This window comes from Benincasa hispida, chromosome 2, assembly GCF_009727055.1.
Source record: "Benincasa hispida cultivar B227 chromosome 2, ASM972705v1, whole genome shotgun sequence".
Lineage (NCBI taxonomy): Eukaryota > Viridiplantae > Streptophyta > Magnoliopsida > Cucurbitales > Cucurbitaceae > Benincasa > Benincasa hispida.
In genome coordinates, this window is record NC_052350.1 from 36,498,537 (window position 1) to 36,510,910 (window position 12,374).

Genomic DNA, 12,374 nt, shown 5'->3' on the forward strand with positions numbered 1-12,374 from the left:
CAGTGTGGTGGACACTAGAGATAATGAAGTCACCTTGACTTCGGAGCCAGCAGTGAGGGATTTCCCAGATGTTTTTCTAAAAGATCTTCCTGGACTGCCCCCGTAGTGGGAGATAGATTTTGCCATTGAATTGGAGCCAGGCACAACCCCTATTTCAAGGGCTCTGTACAGGATGGCCCTGGTAGAGTTGAAGGAACTGAAGGTCCAATTGCAGGAGTTGTTGGACAAGGGTTTCATACACCCTAGCGTATCACCATGGGGTGCACCTGTTTTGTTTGTGAAAAAGAAGGATGGATCGTTACGTTTGTGCATTGATTACAGAGAGTTGAACAAGGTGACAGTCAAGAACAAATATCCCCTTCCCATGATCGATGATTTGTTTGAAAAGTTACAAGGAGCTACGGTATTCTCTAAGATTGATCTCCGATCAGGTCACCACTAGTTGAGGATAAGAGACAGTGACATACCCAAGACAGCTTTCCGTTCGAGGTATGGACATTATGAGTTCATAGTGATGTCATTCGGTCTAACGAATGCACTAGCAGTGTTCATGGATCTGATGAATAGGGTGTTCAAGGAATTCCTCGACACCTTCATGATTGCTTTTATTGATGATATCTTGATTTATTCCAAGATAGAGGTCGAGCATGAGGAGCATTTACAAAAAGTTCTGGAGACGTTGAGGGCCAATAAACTATATGCTAAGTTTTCTAAATGTGAATTTTGGTTGAAGCAGGTGTCCTTTCTAGGGAATGTGGTATCCAAGGAAGGTGACTCTATAGATCCTGCGGAGATGGAGGCAGTTACGGGTTGGGCTCGTCCAACCACGGTCAGTGAGGTGCACAGTTTCCTGGGGTTTGCAGGCTACTACAGACGGTTTGTAAAGGACTTCTCTCGCATAGCCGGCCCATTAACTCAGTTGACTCAGAAGGGAGCAACATTTGTTTGGAATGAGGCTTGTGAAAACAGCTTCCAGGACCTCAAGCAGAGGCTGGTTTCAGCCCTAGTTCTTACATTACTGGATGGATCAGGTGGTTTTGTCAGTTATAGTGATGCATCCAAGAAGGGGTTGGGATGCGTATGATGCAGCAGGGGTAGAGTAGTTGCTTACGCTTCACGTCAGCTGAAGAAGCATGAACAAAATTATCCCATGCATGACTTGGAGTTAGCAGCGGTGGTTTTTGTTCTCAAGATCCGAAGACATTACTTGTATGGAGAGAAGATACAGATTTTCACCGACCACAAAAGTTTGAAGTACTTTTTCACTCAGAAGAAGTTAAACATGAGGCAAAGAAAGTGGTTGGAACTAGTAAAGGATTATGACTGTGAAATTTTGTACCACCCTGGGAAAGAAAACATAGTGGCAGATGCTTTAAGCAGAAAGGTGGCCCATTCAGTAGCTCTCAATACCAGACAGACTAACTTATGCAGGGAACTAAAGAGGGCAGAGATTGTAGTAGTTGTGGGAAAGGTCGCGGCACAATTAGCATAGTTGTCGGTGCAATCAAGCTTGAGGCAGAAGATTATTGATGTGCAGCGAGACGACCCTTATCTGAAAGAGAGAGTCCGTACAGTGGAGTCAGGCCAGGATAGCGAATTCTCAGTGTCAGCAGAAGGTGGCCTCCTTTATCAAGGGCGTCTGTGCATGCCAGCGATTAGCGGTATTAAAGATGAGTTGTTGTCAGAGGCTCATAATTCCCTATTTTCGATTCACCCCGACAGCACCAAGATGTATCAGGATCTGAAGCGTTACTATTGGTGGAATGATATGAAAAGAGAGGTTGCAGAGTTCGTCAGTAAGTGTTTGGTGTGCCAGCAGATGAAAGCCCCGAGGCAGAAGCCAGTAGGCATGTTACAACCATTGAATATACCAGAATGGAAGTGGGAGCATGTTTCTATAGACTTCCTCATAGGGTTGCCTCGGATAGCCAAAGGTTTCACTGTGATATGGGTCGTTGCAGACAGACTTACGAAGTTTGCACATTTCATACCTGAAAAGCCCACATTTTCAGTGAATAAGTGGGCAGAGTTATACATGAAGAAGGTGGTAAGATTGCATGGAGTGCTCGTGACCATTGTGTCGGACAGAGTCCCTCGTTTCACGTCTAACTTCTGAAAAAGTATCCAGGCGGCTTTGAGGACCCGGTTAGACTTCAGTATAGCTTTCCACCCTCAGACTGATGGACAAACAGAGAAATTGAATCAGATACTGGAAGACATGTTGTGTACCTGTGCCATAGAGTTTTCAGGAAGCTGAGATGCTCACTTGCACTTAATGGAGTTTGCTTATAATAATAGCTACCAGTCTACTATTGGGATGTCACCCTTTGAGGCCCTATATGGGAAGAGTTGCAGGTCCCCTGTATGTTGGGATGAGGTAGGAGAGAGGAGATTATTAGGACCTGAATTGGTGCAGACCACGAATGAGGCAATACAGAAGATCAGGGCTCGTATGCAAACAGCCCAGAGCAGACAGAAGAGCTATGCCGATGTAAGACATAAGGACCTGGAATTTGAGATAGGGGTGAAAATGTTCTTAAACGTGGCACCCATGAAAGGTATTCTAACGTTTGGCAGGAAGGGAAAGTTGAGTCCGAGATTCATTGGACCTTTTGAGGTCTTGGAACGAGTTGGCTCTGTAGCTTACCATATGGCTTTGCCCCCAGCATTGTCTTCAGTTCATAATGTCTTCCATGTTTTGATGCTAAGGAAGTATGTGACAGACCCGTCTCATGTAGTTGACTACGAGCCCTTACAGTTGAATGATAACTTGAGCTACAAGGAGAAGCCCATAGAGATCCTTGTCAGAGAGGTAAAGACATAGCGCCGCCGAGAAATTGCTTTTGTAAAACTCCTGTGCCAGAACCACCAGTTCAGGGAAGCCACTTGGGAGCGAGAGGATGAGATAAAGGGCTAGTACCCGGAGCTTTTTCAAGGATGAACTTTCGAGGACGAAAGTTCTTTGAGGAGAGAAGAATGTAACATCCCACACCTTTTTATTATTTAATAATAATGTAAATTTTCTTTTTCAGTAATTGTCCTTAGTTGAAGGGCATGTTTGGAAGTTTGAATTTAAAGTATAAGTGCAAGGATTTAAGTGTTGGCATGGAAATTATTTAAAATTATTCAATTTTACTTTTTTTATTATTATTATTTTTTAAAAATAAAAAGGAGCACCCACCACCCCATCTCTTTCATGCCATCTCTCTCGCTCAAGCGCCCCTCCACTAAGACTGTCTCTTATACACATCTAGATGTGTATAAGAGAGCCACACCCGCTACGCCTCCCTCACTGCCTCCTTTCGCTGCCCATCGTGCCGATCTCGCCCAGCCGGTCTGAATCGCCGCTGCCGCTCCACCCCCTAACCGCCGCACTCCGCCGCTGTCTACCAGTAGCTTGAGCCGCTGCAGCCTCCAGCCGGGTTCTCAACCGTCCATCGCCTTGCTGCCTATTTTCTGTTGTATGGGTCTTCGTTGGACACTTAGTTTTTGGTAAGATCTATTTTGTGGTTAGGTTTCTTGAAAGATTTTGAATGCCCATTATGTTGGATTAAAGGTTAAATTAGTCGCATTATTTTGATTTTAGATTTGAGCTTGGAAAACTACAGCAAGACTGTCCAGCGGGTTCAAGATCGTTCAACAAGAGTTTTGGTAAGAGTTATAGTCCTTATTGTTGGCTTGTGAGCACGCTTTGATTACTGAATTAAGTTGACTTAACCCTTGTATCATTAAGGTTCGAAGTTGTTGTCCATTGGGAGTTAAAATCTGTTGTAAGGAGGTTTTGAAGTGGTTTTTAATCAAGTTCCTTGGGTAAGCTTTTGGGTATTGTGGTTTTGAATCTGAGATGTCACAATTATTTTTGGACTGAAACTTAATGGTTGTATTCGTATGTTAGGGTCGTTTCTTCAAACCGCGATCATCGTTTGGTTGTCTGAGTTTGTCTGTGGAATTTCGATTAAGGTAAGTAATCTTACCACTGAAACTGCCCACGGGCTAAGCTTTATTTGTATGCTAGCGTGTTGAATGTATGTTATGGTAAATGTTAGCATGTTGACTGATAGTATGACCTGAATCAAGTATGTTCTGGCACGAGTTCTGTTTTGTTTAAATATACACCTAGACATTTGATCGTTAGTATGAGGTGGTATGTATTTCCATATGTTGATATCTGATCTACTGATGTTGAGGCATACTTGTATGTTATGGAACTATGATGTTAAAGTATACAGGAATGTTGTAGAATATGTTGTTGAGGATTATGTGTATGTGGTAAAGCCATGGTATCGAGGATTACATGTATGTGATAGATTCGTACGGTCTTGATAATGTTGAGACTATGTGAATATCCTCTCTGATTAGTTAGATGCTCACCAGTTTTGTGTTTCCTTCGGGATTCACTAGTTTTTGTTTCCTTCGAGATTCACCAGTTTTGTGTTTCCCTCGGGATTCACCAGTTTGTGTTTCCTTCGGGATTCACCAGTTTTGTGTTTCCTTCGAGATTCACCAGTTTTGTGTTTCCTTTGGGATTCACCAGTTTATGTCTCTTTCGAGATTCACCAGTTTGTGTCTCCTTCGGGATTCACCAGTTTGTGTTTCCTACGGGATTCACTAGAGGTAGTGGGCATACTTAACTACAGTAGAATAGGACACAGTCTCTTACCTGTTTCATGTGTGTATATGTGCCATAGGGGGGTATCTAGAGGACATAGATGCCTAGCCTGACCCTAGTGGTGGGGTTACTTACTGAGTATTTCATACTCATTCTTTCTTATGTTGATGTTTCAGGTAAGGGTAGAGATGCACCGCCGATGACGCAGTGGAATTCATGATCGAGCCACTGGGACTAGTTTTTACACTTCCGCATCTTGACATTTAGAGTCCTTATTTTTCCTTTAATGTTTAGTTTTATTGTTTGAAACTTATTATTAAGGATTATTTCTTTTATATACTTTTACTAGTCTTTAAGAATTATGGGTACCCTATTATTGTTTTAACAATTGTATTTAATAAATGTCTTTTGAACTTCTCTTGTTTATTTAGCATTTATTTCAACATAATTAAGCGTCGTTTTAAATTCTATGCATGCATTTATTTTAGTAACGGCCTAACCTAAGTCCTAGGGGGTCGGGTCGTTACAAAAAATGACTAAGAGATCTTTTACTGGAAAAGGTCTCAAAGCCAGAATACCCTTAGAGCTCGTACATTCGAACCTATGTGGACCGATGAATATCAAAGCTCGAGGTGGATATGAATATTTCATTAGATTTATTGATGATTATTCAAGGTATGGTCATATTTACCTAATGCATCACAAGTCTGATTCTTTTTAAAAGTTCAAAGAATATAAGGTTGAGGTTGGGAACCAGTTAGGTAAAACAATTAAGACACTACGATCAGATCGAGGTGGGGAGTACATGGACTTAAGATTCCAGGACTATATGATAGAACACGGAATCAAGTCACAACTCTCTACACCTAATATGCCTCAGCAGAACGGTGTATCTGAAAGAAGAAACAGAACCTTGTTGGACATGGTTCGCTCAATGATAAGCTTTGCTAAGTTACCTGATTCCTTTTGAGGACATGCATTAGAGACTATTGTCTATATTTTGAATAATGTTCCCTCTAAAAGTGTTTTAGAAACACCTTATGAGCTATGGAAAGTGCGTAAAGGCAGTTTACGTCACTTTAGGATTTGGGGATGCCCGGCACATGTGTTGGTGCAAAATCCTAAAAAATTAGAACGTCGTTCAAAATCATGCCTATTTGTAGGTTATCCAAAAGAAACAAAAGGTGGTCTATTTTACAATCCTTAAGAGAATAAGGTATTTGTATCGACAAATGCCACATTCTTAGACGAAGACCACATAAGAAGTCATCAACCTCGCAGTAGACTAGTATTGAATGAAATTTCCAAAGACGCTACAGATAGAACTAGTTCATCTACTAAAGTAGTAGATAAAACTAGTATATCTAATCAGTTACATCCTTCTCAAGAGTTGAGAATGTCTCGACGTAGTGAGAGGGTTTTTCATCAACCTGACCGTTACTTGGATTTAACAGAAATACAAGTCGTCATACCTGATGACGGCATAGAGGATCCATCAACCTATAAACAGGCGATGAAAAATGTGGATCGTGATCAATGGGTCAAAGCCATGGATCCCTCGAAATGGAGTCTATGTACTTCAATTATGTTTGGGAACTGTAGATCAACCAAATGATGTAAAACCAATTGGTTGTAAGTGGATCTACAAGAGAAAATGAGACCAAGCCAGTAAAGTACAAACTTTTAAGGCTCGACTTATGGCATAGGGTTATACCCAAGAGAGGGAGTGGGACTATGAAGAAACTTTCTCTCCCGTTTCCATGCTTAAGTCGATTAGAATACTCTTATCCATTGCCACCTTTTATGGATAAGAGTATTCTAATCCGTTGCCATGCTTAAGTCGATTAGAATACTCTTATCCATTGCCACCTTTTATGACTATGAAATTTGGCATATGGATGTCATGGAAGCCTTTCTTAACTGCGATCTTGAGGAGAGTATCTATATGGCTCAACCAGAGGGGTTTATTACACAGGGTCAAGAACAAAAGGTTTGTAAGCTTCAAAAATCCATTTATGGATTGAAACAAGCTTCTAAATCTTGGAATATAAGATTTGATACTGCGATCAAATCTTATGGCTTTGAACAGAATGTTGACGAGACTTGTGTTTTTAAGAAGTTCGTCAATTCTACTATAGTGTTCTTAGTTTTATATGTTGATGATATTCTACTCATTGGGAATGAAGTAGGTTACCTAACTGACATCAAGAAATGGCTAGCAATGCAGTTCCAAATGAAAGATTTGGGAAATGCGCATTATGTTCCTGGGATTCAAATTATTTGGAACCGCAAGAACAGAACACTAGCCATGTCTCAAGCAACTTATATAGAAAAAAGTTGTCTAGGTATAAGATACATAATTTTAAAAGAGGTCTGTTACCTTACAGATATGGAATTCAATTGTCAAAGGATCAATGTCCTAAGACACCTCAAGAGGTTGAGGATATGAGACACATTCCCTATGCTTCCGCAGTAGAGAGTCTGATGTATACAATGTTATGTACTAGACCTGACATATGCTATGCAGTAGGGATAGTCGGTAGGTATCAGTCCGATCCTGGATATGATCATTGGACTGTTGTTAAAAATATCCTCAAGTATCTTAGTAGAACGAGGAACTACATGCTCGTGTATGGTACTAAGGATTTGATCCTTACCGGATATACTGACTCTGATTTTCAAACTGATAAAGATGGAAGAAAATCTACATCGGGATCAGTGTTTATTCTGAATGGAGGAGCAATAGTGTGGAGAAGTGTGAAGCAAAACTGTATTGCAGATTCCACAATGGAAGCTGAATACGTAGCTGCTTGTGAAGCAGCAAAAGAAGCAGTATGGTTGTGGAAATTCTTGACAGATTTGGAAGTCGTTCCAAATATGTATCTGCCTATCACCCTATATTGTGATAATAGTAGTGCATTTGCAAATTCAAGAGAACCAAGAAGCCACAACCATGGCAAGCATATTGAGCACAAATACCATCTGATCCGGGAGATTGCACATTGTGAGACGTTGTAGTAGCCCAGATATCTTCTGAGCAAAACATTTCTGATCCTTTTACAAAGGCCCTCACGGCTAAAGTGTTTGAAGGTCACCTACAGAGTCTAGGTCTACGAAGTTTGTAAACTAGGACAAGTGGAAAAACTTTTGGGTATATGCCCTAGTTTATTGTATTCATATGTTTATTGTACTCATATGTTTCTCACTTAAATTCAACATTGTGATGCTCCACTAGGAGTTTTAGTCCAAGTGGAAGTTTGTTGGATTTTATGTTTTGTAAATTAATAAACATATTCTGTTTTGTTTTTCGATAAAGTTGTTATTGAAATTGTAATCTTGAATCCAATAAACTAAGGTTTTGAGGCTATTTAATGTAGTTTGAACTTTATGTAGTGACATAAATGTGGATCAAGTTCAAATATATAGTCAAAATGGTTTATAGTATATGAATAAGGTTGGGCACCTTATTCTGGGGACACTATGAATGCGGCCCACTTTGTAGTTAGTACAAACGATGTGATTCTAAATCGTTCATATAAAGATATGTGAGTGGGGCCATCCTATGCAATGAGTTTGCATAAGACTGAACCATGAAATAGTCACTTTTTAAGTTCTAAATATCGTTTTATGTATAAAACTGACTATTTCATTAATTGATGACCTAGGTAACTTAATCTTAATCCTGAGCTAACTATAAACTCCTGTTCACTCGGAATTATCCTTAGATCTGCGTAGGTGAGGGCAGCTCATCATCGCTAGCCCAATAAGCCTCCCATTTCAGGGGTAAGATCAGGTGGATATCTAGGAACATAGGGTGCAAGACGGAATTCACTCCTACCCGTTATAGGGATAGTAGATAGGTTGTTCACTTTAGTACTGAATCCAGATCTTAAACAAAGGGCCCCACCCTCTCTTTGGCCCGAGAGGGGTTCGGTTTATAGGTTGGACCTTAAACCAATTGTTCATTAGAGGATCAATGGAACTTAAGGAACAAGATGTAGTCTTGGGGGTAAAATGATTTTTATAACCCAGTCGAGATTAAGAACAACCTTTGAAGGATTAGCTTACTAATCATGGTTATATCAAATGGACACAAATATATCTATAGTGAGGGGAGTGCAACTACGGGACTATAGTGCAATGACCCGTTAGTTAACGAATGTTGATTAGCTCCGTCTAAAAGAGTTTTAGCCAGCTAATCTCGGATCGTTGGAGCCCATGATCTATAGGTCCATTAGGTTCCCCTACTAGCTCATATGGAATAAACTTAGAAAGTATGATAGAATAATTCGAATTGTTTGAATTAGGTAAAGAGAGAGAAACCGACAAGTATATATGATATAGTGATCGATTTTTCAGTTTAGAGCTACAGCTTTAATATTTAAATGTGATTTAAATATCAAGAATATGAATATGTTCATATTTGGAAGCTCGAAAATTATGGAAATGGTCAAAGATGTAAAAAGTCAAAGAGTTGACCAAAGTCAAACTTTGACCGACCTTATATTCAAATGTGATTTGAATTTCGAGAAAATGAATGCGGATTCATGCTCAAGAGGTCAAAATTAGTCAACACGAAAAAAAATCATAAAAAGTCAAAATGTTGACTTTTCGGTCAAAGTTTGACTTTGACCAAATGACTATTTTGCCCTTTGACTAAAGTTAGTGGGAAAATCCAAACTTTTGTTGGATAATTCTACTAACAAAATAGTGGGCTACGTATTGGCTTATAGTGGAGACATTAAGCCCACTTAGATCCTAATTGGGCTTTCAATTTGAATGAAAACACTTTTGGCATTTTTGGCAAAATTATTTTCTAAACTTTTGCTGGAAAAATAAAAACCCAAAACCAAAAAAATCCATCTTCTTTTCCATCTCTTTCTCTCTCTCGTGTTCTTTATCCATCGGGTCCCACAACTCGGTTCTGAGTCCAAGGATAGTTAGTAGGTCAACTCTAGTGGTGGTCCGAAAGAGTTCGAGTCGAGATTCAGCGAGGAAAAGCAGTTTTCGAGAGCTACAAAGGTTGTATCCTATCCTGTTAATTTATTATTTTTTCATTTATTTGCATGCTAGTTTCCTTTTAATTAAAAGCAATTAGAGTGTAATTAGATCCTAATTCCGCTGTGTATGTCTCGTGTTCCATCACGATATCGACTATGATGAGGTATTTGCTCCTGTTGTTCGCCTTGAAACTATTCGTTTGATTATTACTTTGGCAGCCCATAATCATTGGAAGATACATTAAATGGATGTCAAATTGGCATTCTTGAACGGAATTCTTGAGGAAGAGGTCTATGTGGAACAACCATTGGGTTATGAAGTCAAGGGTGAAGAAGATAAAATACTTCGATTGAAGAAGGCACTTTATGGTTTAAAGCAAGCACCAAGAGCATGGAATTCGAAGATTGACCAGTACTTTCAAGAGAAGAAGTATATGAAGTGTCCTTATGAGCATGCCCTCTACATCAAAATGCAAGGTGAAAGCATACTAATCATTTGTTTATATGTTGATGATTTAGTATTTACCGGAAATAATCCTAGCATGTTTGATGAGTTCAAAAGAGAGATGGCAAAGGAGTTTGAAATGACAGACATTGGTCTCATGAGTTACTATCTTAGGATCGAGGTCAAACAAGGTGAAGATGAGATTTTTATATCCTAAGAGGGCTATGCTAAAGAAATGCTCAAGAAGTTCAATATGAATGATGCTAATCTAGTTGGAACACTGATGGAATGTGGAGTCAAAATCACCAAGCAAGATGGAGGAGAGAAGGTAAATTCTACATATTTCGAAAGCTTGGTTGGAAGTTTGGGATACTTGACATGTACAAGACTGGATATTCTTTATTCAGTTGGAATTATTAGTCGATTTATGGAGGAACCGACAACAACACATTGCAAAATGGCAAAAAGAATACTTCGCTACATCAAAGGGACGATTAGGTATGGTCTTTCCTATGTGTCTTCTAGCAATTTTGATATTGTTGGTTATTGTGATAGTGATTGAAGTAGTGATTTGGATGATGGAAAGAGCACTACGAGGTTTGTGTTTTTTATTGGTGAAATGGCATTCACATGGATGTCAAAAAAGCAACCCATAGTCACATTATCAACATGCGAGGCAGAGTATGTCACATTAACTTCATATGTATGTCATGCAATTTGGCTAAGAAACTTAATGAAGGAGTTGAAGTTTCAAATGGAAGGTCCAATGGAGATTTTTGTTGACAACAAATCGGCCATTGCCTTAGCCAAAAATCCGGTATTTCATGGGAGGAGCAAGCACATTGATACACGATTTCACTACATTCGGAATTGCATTATGAAGAAAGAAGTGGAACTCAAATTTATCAAGTCACAAGACCAAGCAGCGGACATTTTCACAAAGCCCCTTAAGTTGGAGACTTTTATCAAAATGAGGGGTTTACTTGGTGTAACAAATCAAGTTTAAGGGGGGTGTTGAAAAGTTTGTCATTATTAAATTTTATTTGTGGCATTTAGTGTGACTTTTAGGTTTTGTAACTTTTAGTTTTTTGTAACCAATAGTGATTTTTGAGTTATAGGAGTTATATGAGTTATGAGCATTTGATGACATTTATAGCTTTAAACCATTGGCATTCCTATGGTTATATTTATAAGCCTATATAAAGACATGCTTAGTTGAATGAAAAATATATCTCATTTTTCATATTTGTCATCCACGATTTTTTTCTAACAATTCTAACTTAGTATACTCTAAATACTCCTAAAATTGTTCCAAATCATTCTAAACTTAGTTAAAGCTCTTAAGGACATCAGTTTACTTATTTTGCTCATTCTAGGCCATTTTAGGATTAAAACATCAGGTTAAGTGTTTTTTACCATAGAAGAGTAGTAAATTAGATAGTGGAAACATGCATTTTTTGGCCTCATTCATTTCAAAATGATCAATAACTTGACATAAACAAATTCAAGCATCCAATTTAATTTTATAACAAGATTGATAATAAATGTAGAAAACAAATTATATGAACCTTGTTGATGAAATACAAGCAATAAATTTCATGCAATAAAATATAATAACAAATTAATTGTAAAATTAAATAGAGATAGACAAAGAAATTAGCGCCGAAAATTTACAATGCTTAAGCACAATGCGACCTATTCTACTTCCCAAGTTCCTCTTAGATATTTGATAAATGTCAAAAGTGCACATTTTCACTATCTATTTTATTACTCTTCTCTTGTAAAAGAACATTTCAAATGATATTTGAACCCTAAAATGACTTAAAATGAATAAATTGAGTAAACGAATGTCATTTAACTATTTTAAGGGAGTTCTAGCTATTTTGAACTAATTTTATAAGCTTTTACAAAACTTCTATCACTTTTTGTAGAAAAAGCCTTGATGCGCTTGCAACAACCATACGATGCACCCATATTGTGCCCTAATCTGAGTCAAATTGCGTCGATTTGATCCAGTTTTTTGGTTTTTCGGTCTTCAACCATTTTTCAGACTTGAAACTACCTAAGAACATTCGAGGCATGAAAATAGGCCATCCCTCAACTTCATTGGCCTTTATAAAGAGAAGAAAACCTCCAAATTCAACAAGCTCCACTCCTTGGAAGAATTCCCACAAGTTACATCTAGAGACTCTTCAAGAACGAGAGTTTCTTTGAAGAAAACTAGTTTTTAAGTCACCCTTACTCGTGAGAACATGCATATAATGAGGATTCACTCATGAGAAAATGTTGAATTCGCTCTATAGGGTCCTTTAGAGTGAGG